The sequence below is a fragment of the Myotis davidii genome, unplaced genomic scaffold, assembly GCF_000327345.1.
Source record: "Myotis davidii unplaced genomic scaffold, ASM32734v1 scaffold71, whole genome shotgun sequence".
Classification (NCBI taxonomy): Eukaryota; Metazoa; Chordata; class Mammalia; order Chiroptera; family Vespertilionidae; genus Myotis; species Myotis davidii.
Genome location: NW_006283588.1, coordinates 116,048 through 124,988, shown reverse-complemented (window position 1 = coordinate 124,988; position 8,941 = coordinate 116,048). Strand labels below are relative to the sequence as shown.

The following is an 8,941-nucleotide window of genomic DNA, read 5'->3' as shown; positions in this document are numbered from 1 at the left end:
ATTGGGAGCCAGCAGTCCTGGATTATGAGAGGGATGTCCAACTGCCAGTTTAGGCCCAATCCTGCAGGAATCGGGCCTAAACCGGCAGTCAGACATCACCCGAGGGGTCCTGGATTGTGAGAGGGAGAGGGTGCAGGCTGGGCTGAGGGGCCCTTCCCCACCCCCATGTACGAATTTCGTGCACCGGGCCTCTAGTCAATATATAATTAACTGTAATAAATTCAGATTCTTCAGATTTTCATTTCCTGTTTGACATCCATAATTAAATTGTCTGTTCACATCAGTCTCTCTGAAAATTGCCTACTCCTTCAAGACACTGCATTAGAAGTGACTTAATGATGACACACAGCATTTTCTTGCCCCATAAGCTGACTTCAGGTATAATGGGAAATTCTGTCTGGGAATGAACCCTAGCAGTGTCTGCCAGGGGCACTGAGTCAACACGTCAGAACACGGTCCTCTTTCCCAACCAAACAAGCTGGGCACCTGGAGCCCACATGGTGGGCAGTGATGTCTCACCATTTGACAGACATCACATCCACTACACAAAGAACAGCCTGGCCCCATATCTGTGAAGAACAGTCTGCTTTTATTTTTAAAGTATTTAACTTTGGATGTTAGAGCTCTATAAAGGTCTCAAAAAGGGTTTAAATTCTATAATTTGATTCTTAGATTTCTCATCTCTTTGAATTTTGAAAAATACCACTACCACATATTTTATGTGCAGCTTTGCTTCCAAAGAATAAAGTGGATTTTCAAACAAAGACTGAAATAAAACAGTTAAAAAGAAGTATGAGACAACTGGATAAACAAAATGTGGTATATACATACAATGAAATATTATTTGGCCTTAAAAAGAAATGAAATTCTGATAGATGCTACAACATGGATAAACCTTGAAGACATGCTAGTGAAATAAGCCCAGTCGAAAAAAGAGAGATATTACATGATTCAGTTTATATAAGGTACCTGGAGTAGCCAAATTCATAAGACAGAACGTCGAATGGTGATTGTCATACTTACTCTGAAGGAAAAGGGGAGGAATTAGGAATTGTTTAATGGGTATGAAGTTTCAGTTTGGGAAGATGAAAAAATTCAGGAGGTGAATGATGTGATAGTTGTACAACAATGTAAATGTACTAATGCCGCTGAACTGCACACTTGAAAATGGTTAAAATGGTAAATTTTATGTTATGTATATTTTTACCACAATTGTTGAAAATCTGCTTTATTAAAAAATTATGAGACTATAGAGAAATTTGAACACTGACTGGATAAAGAAAGTATTGTTCTTTATTTTAAGACTATATCTTTTTAGAGATACATATGAAGTAGTTTTAAACAAAATGATATATCTGTCAGTTGGGTATAGATAAAACAATTTTGGCTGTATGTTGATTAAATTTTAAAAGAGAAAGAAAAAAAAGCAAAGCTGTAAGCATGTATTGCTGTTAACCTGTTAAATGAAATCAAAATATAGATTGTGGGTTATTTTTTTTAATCAAAATGCATTATCCATTATATTATTATTTATAATTTTTGGTTTGCCTGAAATATTCAATATTTTTAAATCCTTTATATCATTTTGATTGTAAACATCTCAATGTTTTCCTTGTTCAGTGCAATAGTCTGTAAGATGTCAAGTTATAGAAGGCATTCACCATGTTCTTTTGAACGATCTTTCAGCTTACTAAATCTAGTGTCTTGTTTGAGATCATAAAGAAAATATAAACTATGCCTTTGAAGTCTTGTTGCAGTGTCATTATTATTTAGGAGTCACTTTTTTCTTACTATGCAACTTCGCTGGATTAAAAAAAATATATATGTAACATTGTCATTGAATCTGCCTAAATACTAACACAAATTTAACACGAATTTAATTTAGTTTTCTCATCCAAACTGTTTGGTGTTGTCTGTTTCCCACACAAGATTGTAACTTCATGAGGACAAGGAGTTTGTTTTCACCACTACACATTGACACATGGAAGATCACAATTGAATATTTGTTGAATCAATGAATAGACAAAGAGCTGAACATGAACATATGGCTAAAGAGAGTTAAACTTCTAGCTAGAACAATGAACTCAGTCATAGAGTCAGCAACCTCTATGGGAACGTTCATGGAGTTTAATTACATGTATAGTTCATCTTCAAAGTACATTCTAAATAAAATTTTAATACCACCTTGAAACAGATGCCTAGAGTCCATTTTACAGATGGGAAATCTAAAGCACCAAAAATCTAAATTCTTAAAGAAAAATGTATGAATCAATGTCAGAGATAGATTGAGAGAAAAATTTTAAATATTTGGTCTTGAGTGACTGTTCCCCCAAAGTTGTTTATCCATATCTTGTGCTTGTTACAACTCGTTTGAAAGTATTTACTACTAGAGGCCTGGTGCACGAAATTCATGCCCTGGAGGTGGGGGGACCCTCAGCCCAGCTTGCACCCTCTCCAATCAGGGACCTCTGGCTCCTAACAGCTCACCTGCCTACCTGATCGCCCCTAACTGCCTCTGCCTTGATCCCCACCATCATGGCTTTATCCGGAAGGAAGTTGGATGTCCAGAAGATGGCCAGTTGACTGGTCTAATTAGTATATTATCCTTTTATTAGTATAGATTCTTGAATTTGAAAGTCTCTCAGGTAAGAAGTCAGTTTGTTGTGACAGCAGGTGACTCAGTTACTGTCAATGTTTTCTCAAGAACTTGTTCCTCAATCTGTGTCCAGTAATTCACAGAGTAAGTTGCTCTCTTGGCTGAAATTTATGGCGTGTAACTAATTTACCAGAGAGTTTCATTAATGCTTGTCCCTCATTTAGTTCTTAAGTGGATTAAACCACCCCAAATCTATTGCACACACAGGGGGAAACCTTGTATGTCGTGTCTATAAAATTAGAATTTAAAAGTCTAATTTTACTGATGATTCTTCAAACATTACTAGAAATGATATGACCCCAAAACTTAGTATGCCAGAGGGATCACACAACCTTATTTTTTTTATTGAAAAGTCTCTTCTTCTGTTGGGACTGTGGTTCTCAAATTTGGCTGCATTTTGGACTCACCTGGAAACTTTACAAGTACTGATACCTGGATTCCACCCCTGAGATGCCGATTTATTTTATCTGGGATGTTGTCTGGGTTTTGTGGGTTTTAGAAGAAGTTTCTGAGGTCCAGCCAAGATGGAAGAGCCTCTTCTGACATGACCTGGGAATGGAATCCAGGAAGGAGGCCAAGCCAGAGGACCGTGGATACAATGGTTTCTAGATTTCTCTTTAAATCCAGATATTTTAAACTATTTCAATAGTTTTAATATCTTATGGTATTCTTCACCCTGGCGTCATTTCTTAGAAGGCTCTGGTTTTACATATCTCAGATTTAAGTCAAATTGGGCTAAGGTGAAAAAGATATCAAGGTGACAACAAATAGGATAAAGTGTTTGAAACACCCTTAAAATGTAAGTAACAAGCTATACAACTGTAAGATATAATGATTATTAATCAAAATTTTGACATGTTACACAAGCCATACAAGACCAAAGTGGTCATTTGTATGATATGAACTGCCTCCAAAATAATTCTTCATAATAAACAAAAGTTACTCAAAATGTGTCAATTTTTATTTTGGAGACGTTGTCCTTTTATCACCACCACTTTCGCTCACAGGAAAATGAATTTAGTTCTTCATGCCTGAAAGTTCTAACGCCGACAGCTTAAAGTAAAATAACCCTGTTGCATCACCCTAGATATTACATTTAACAATTCCAGTCCCTCCAGAACAAAACCATTATGAGAGTTACTCCCATGCATGGTTTTCATTTGTCTTCTATCAAGTTCTTACACTTAGTACTTCCTTGGTTGGCTTGCTTGCTTAATTGTGAATGGTAACTAAGGCAACATGCAAAAACAGATCCAAATGAGGAAAGAATTACAGAAAAAAAATGCTTTTCTAAAAAATGAGCAAGAAAAAAGACGTGAACTCAGCTCTTGGAAAGCAAGGACTAGACACCCTGCCTGTATCAGTGTCTTGCCCTTGGCATCTTGTTGGTTGCTTCCAGAACCCAGTTCTCCCAGAGTCCTTGCCTCCCTTCAGGGACTTTCTTTATAATCACTTGATTACTTAAGCTCTTGGAAACCGAGTTATTTACCCTGCTTTGCTCCAGGCTGTTGGGCTTGCTTTGGGGTAGGTTTTCTGAAGCAAGAGGCTAGTGTCATCATTTAGCACTCCTATTAAAAACCCCCTTAATTCCTCCTGTTTAGTCTGGCTCACTGGGTGTTGCCCATAAAAACAGTTTGGCTTTTGTAATCACAATTAGAGCAGGGTGGTGTGACTAATCAGTCAGTTCACGGCATCTCTGTTACCTTCTATGAAGTGAGTCAGTTTCAGCATTCGCTTGCGCTCATGTGTCACTCCCTACTTTCGATGTGCAAGTCTATATTTGTCCAGATGCGAGATGTTGGTTTTATTTTTAAGGCTGTTTGTTTTCTTTCTGAAAACATGTTCTATACTCCCTCTCAGGAGTGAAACTAACTCTACAGGAATTTGGAAGAATTCCCACAATAGGAGTTCCTATACAGATTCCCAGGGCAAAGAGGCCATTTTGTTCTCTCAGTTTGGGAAATTGTACCAGTAATACAACAAGTTCAGGCCAATACACATGTACTGAATATTTACAAAGTGCCAAGTACTTTTCATATAGCATTGTTTTAAAATAAGGTTTATTTTAGAGCAGTTCTAGATTTACAGAAAAATTATATAGTAGAGTTCCCATATATCTCATACTCAGTCTCCCCTATTATTAGCATCTTACATTAGCATATTAGTTACTTTACAGAAAAATTATATAGAATGTATTGATGTGACACAATAATGTATTGATGTTGATGCATTATTATTAACTAACATCCGTATCATTCATATTTCCTTTGTTTTTACCGAATGTCCTTTTTCTATCCCAAGATCCCATCCTGGATACATTACAATCATCATGTCTTCTAAGGGTCTGCGGGTCTGTGACAAGTTCTCAGACTTTCATTTCAATGAACTTGACAGTGTTGAGGAGCACTCATCAGGTATTTTGTAGAAAGTCCCTTAATTCGGTTTTGATTAATGTTTAGTCATTAGACTGGGGTTAAGTGTTCTTGAGAGGAAGACCACAGAGATAGAACACCATTTTCATCACATCATGTCAAAGGATGTGATATATGTATACACTCAACATGACTTAGCATTGTTGATGCTATCCTTCATCACATGGCTGAGGCAATAAGTGTCAGATTTCTCTACTGTCACTTATTTTACAAGTAGAGGCCCGGTGCAAGATTCGTGCACTTGGCGGGGGGGTCCCCTCAGCCCGGCCTCTGCCCTCTCGCAGTCTGGGAGCCCTTGGGGGATCCTTAGTGCTGCCGTGGAGGCAGGAGAGGCTCCCACCACCACTGCTGAGCTCGCCAGCCATGAGCCCGGCTTCTGGCTGAGTGGCACTCCCCCTGTGGGAGCACACTGACCACCAGGGGGCAGCACCTGCATTGAGCGTCTGCCCCCTGGTGGTCAGTGCTCATCATAGCAACTGATAGTTCTGCCATTGGTTCGATTTGCATATAAGCCTTTTATTATACAGGATGACTGCCCTCTCTTCCCCTCCCCATCTTTAGAAGGAAGTCACTATGTACTACTCACACATAAGGAGTAGGGAATTGTGGCTCACCTTCTTGAGGGCAGATATCTACATAGGTTATTTGAAGTTCTTATCTATTCAGTCATTTATATCAGTATAAGTTTAAGGATTTTAAAAACATACTTTGGCTTATACAGTAATCCAATAAATCCTTCTTTGTTTTCTTGCTCAAATTTTTCCAGCTTTGGTCACTGGAAACTCTTTTTCTTGGTTCCTTGTCCTTTAACATACTCCTTTGTTGTGGATTTTTTTTTAGCACTTCCTTAATTTCTGGATTTATAAAATGCTCCAGCCTTATTTTGCATTTTTCCTGCCCAAGGCCTAGAAATCAGCCATTTCTCTAAGAAACCCTGGTTCCTTTTATTGGAGAGTGCTATTAGAAATCAAGATCTGGGTGACAGGTATGTCCCTTGTTACTTGGGGTGGTTTTGCTTCTCAGCTGAAAGAGAAAAGAACTAACCCAGGTATTTACATATGTGCATAAACATTTTTATATATAACCATTGGTATCCATATTAAGCAAAGCATGAGTTCATACAAATGTCTCCAACCCTAATCCATTACCACATGGATCACTCTAGCCACTTTCCCTTGCTTCAACAGTGAGAAACCTGGCTCCCACCATCCACCATTCATTTATTTGATTGTTCAATACACATGGATAGCAGTGTCTGAATTGTTGTTAACCTGTACCCAGTGGGAGGCAATTTATCAACTAGAATAGTTTTCCAGGGAGTCTGGAAGACAGTATTCTGGATGGCCCTGAGCCTTGCGTCAATCAATAATTCTGTTACCAAGGAAGAAGGGAAGGATCGATTAGAGAAGACAGTGGTCTCCACCATAGAATGCACTGGAGTCGCAGGCCAGGGAAGGGAAAAACAGTGATCTGATTTTGAATTTTAGCTGTGAGTTTCTATGAAAAAGTCAGTTATTTTCTTCTGCAAATGGCAGCTTTTTGACATAATGCTCATTTCCTTCCTCTGCCACAGCACGAGTTCTGTCTTGCTTTAGCCTCCACAGCCATCGGCCATCACCAGCAGAAGTAAGGGGAGAAGCCCCATTAAGTACATTGTAAACTCCGAGGTGAGAGGGCAGGGTAATGAGGTGGTGAGGGATGGATGGGTGGGAGTATCAGCTTGTTATTGGGCAGCTGAGAGTAGCAGAGATTGCAAATAGGTGCTGCCTGATCCAAGCTATTAATACAATAAGGAGGAAGAAATGTGGGTGATGGGATGGGCTTGTACAGTAGACCATTAGTGATGCCCTATCCACCACTTTGACAAGTCTGTGCCCTTTATTGATCTACTAGAGGCCTGGTGCATGAATTCATGCACCGATGGGGTCCATAACCCTGGCCTGCTCCCTCTCGCAATCCGGGACCCCTTGGGGCCGAAACCAACAGTCTGATGTCTGCAGAGGGATGTAGAAGTGGGGCCGGGCGCCACACAGCTCCTGCTCATCCCAGCCCCGCTAGGCCTGACATCCACCGCTGCTTGGTAGCACGCTGCTATGGAGGCGGGAGAGGCTTGTGCTGTGGGAGAGGCTCACACCGCCGCAGCTGTGCTCGCCAGTCATGAGCCTGGTGTGTGGTGACCGTCAGTCAGCTGAGTGATGCTCCAGCTGTGGGAGCACACCGAGCACCAGGGGGCAGCTCCTGCATTGATTGTCTGCCCCCTGGTGGTCAGTGCACATCATAGCGACCGGTCGTAGATCTTGCGTGAATTTTGGGACACCCTATAGGTTATCAAATCAGTTGTCAATGTGCTATTTTCATCCAGTGGAGTTGGCAATTCTAAAAAAAAACAAACAACCCTTTCAGAGCCACTCTTTAAGCTTGACCTGATATCTAGGAAGTGCTGTGCCAATACATGGGAAAGAGCAAGTGACCCCACACAGGAAATCTAAAATTCTTCCTATAAAGTGAGAAGACTCAGAGGTTAAGATTCTTAAAAAAGAAAATAGCAAGATAGAAGGAAAGAGGGCTTTGCAGATCCATTCATCAGGGTTTGAATCCTAGCTCTGCAATTTAACAGCTTGCAATCCTAAGCAAATTATGTGCTCTTGTTTCTATTAAATATATATTAACATACTAAATAATTAAATACTAGAGGCCCAGTGCACGAAATTCATGCATGGGGTGGGGGTGGGACCTCAGCCCGGCCTGCACACTCTCACAACCGGGACTCCTTGGGGGATTGGGCCTAAACCAGCGACCAGACATCCCTCTCGCAATCTGGGATGCTGGCTCCTAAATGCTGGCGTGCCTGCCTGCCTGATCACCCCTAACCACTCTGCCTGCCTGCCTGATCGCCATAACCACTCATCTGCCTGACTGATTGCCCCTAACCACCTCTGCCTGCCTGCCTGCCTGATCGCCCCTAATTGCTCGCCTGCCTGCCTGATTGCCCTTAACCTCCTCTGCCTTGGCCCCTGCCTCGGTGGCTTTGTCTGCAAGGACATCCGGAATGACATCTGGAAGGTCATTTGGCTGTCTGGTCTAATTAGCATATTATGCTTTTATTATTATACACTAGAGGCCCGTTGCAGGAAGATTCCTGCAAGAATCGGGCTTCCTCGGGCCTATTACTGCAAGAATAGGGCTTCCTGAGGCCAGAGCGAAGCAGAGAGCCGGCAGTATGCAAATTAGCCGCCATCTTTGTCGACATTAATTTGCATATCACTCTGATTGGCTGATGTGCGTAGCGAAAGTATGGTCAATTAGCATATTTGTCTTTTATTAGATAGGATAATTTATTAAAGCAATATCACAATGATACAGTTTATTGATTTTTAAAAATTGTTTTATTGCTTAAAGTATTACAAACAGTATTACATATGTCTCCTTTATTCCTGCCCTTGACAATCCCCTGGCCCCCCCTATCCCCCAGTGTCTTATGTCCATTGGTTATGCTTATATGCATGCATACAAGTCCTTCGGTTGATCTCTTACCCTCCCCTCCTGCCCCCCAACCCTCCCCGGCCTTCCCGCTGTAGTTTGACAGTCTGTTTGAGGCTGCTCTGCCTCTGTATCTATTTTTGTTCATAAGTTTATAATGGTCTTTATTATCCATAAATGAATGAGATCATGTGGTATTTTTCCTTCATTGACTGGCTTATTTCACTTAGCATAATGCTCTCCAGTTCCATCCATGCTGTTGCAAATGGCAAGAATTCCTTCCTTTTTACAGCAGCATAGTATTCCATTGTGTAGATGTACCACAGTTGTCTAATCCATTCATTTGTTGATGGGCACTTAGGCTGCCAAGGGC

General features: G+C 40.8%; 1 long non-coding RNA gene across 1 annotated transcript in view; it reads left to right on the top strand.

Moving 5' to 3' along the window:
* The window catches only part of LOC107183369, a 38,526-nt gene that overhangs the window by 11,436 nt on the left and 18,149 nt on the right, over positions 1 to 8,941 (top strand). Inside the window, exons 3-4 of the long non-coding RNA XR_001514155.1 lie at positions 4,958 to 5,070; positions 6,662 to 6,755. This is a non-coding gene — a long non-coding RNA (uncharacterized LOC107183369). The remainder of the gene's footprint in view (positions 1 to 4,957; positions 5,071 to 6,661; positions 6,756 to 8,941) is intronic.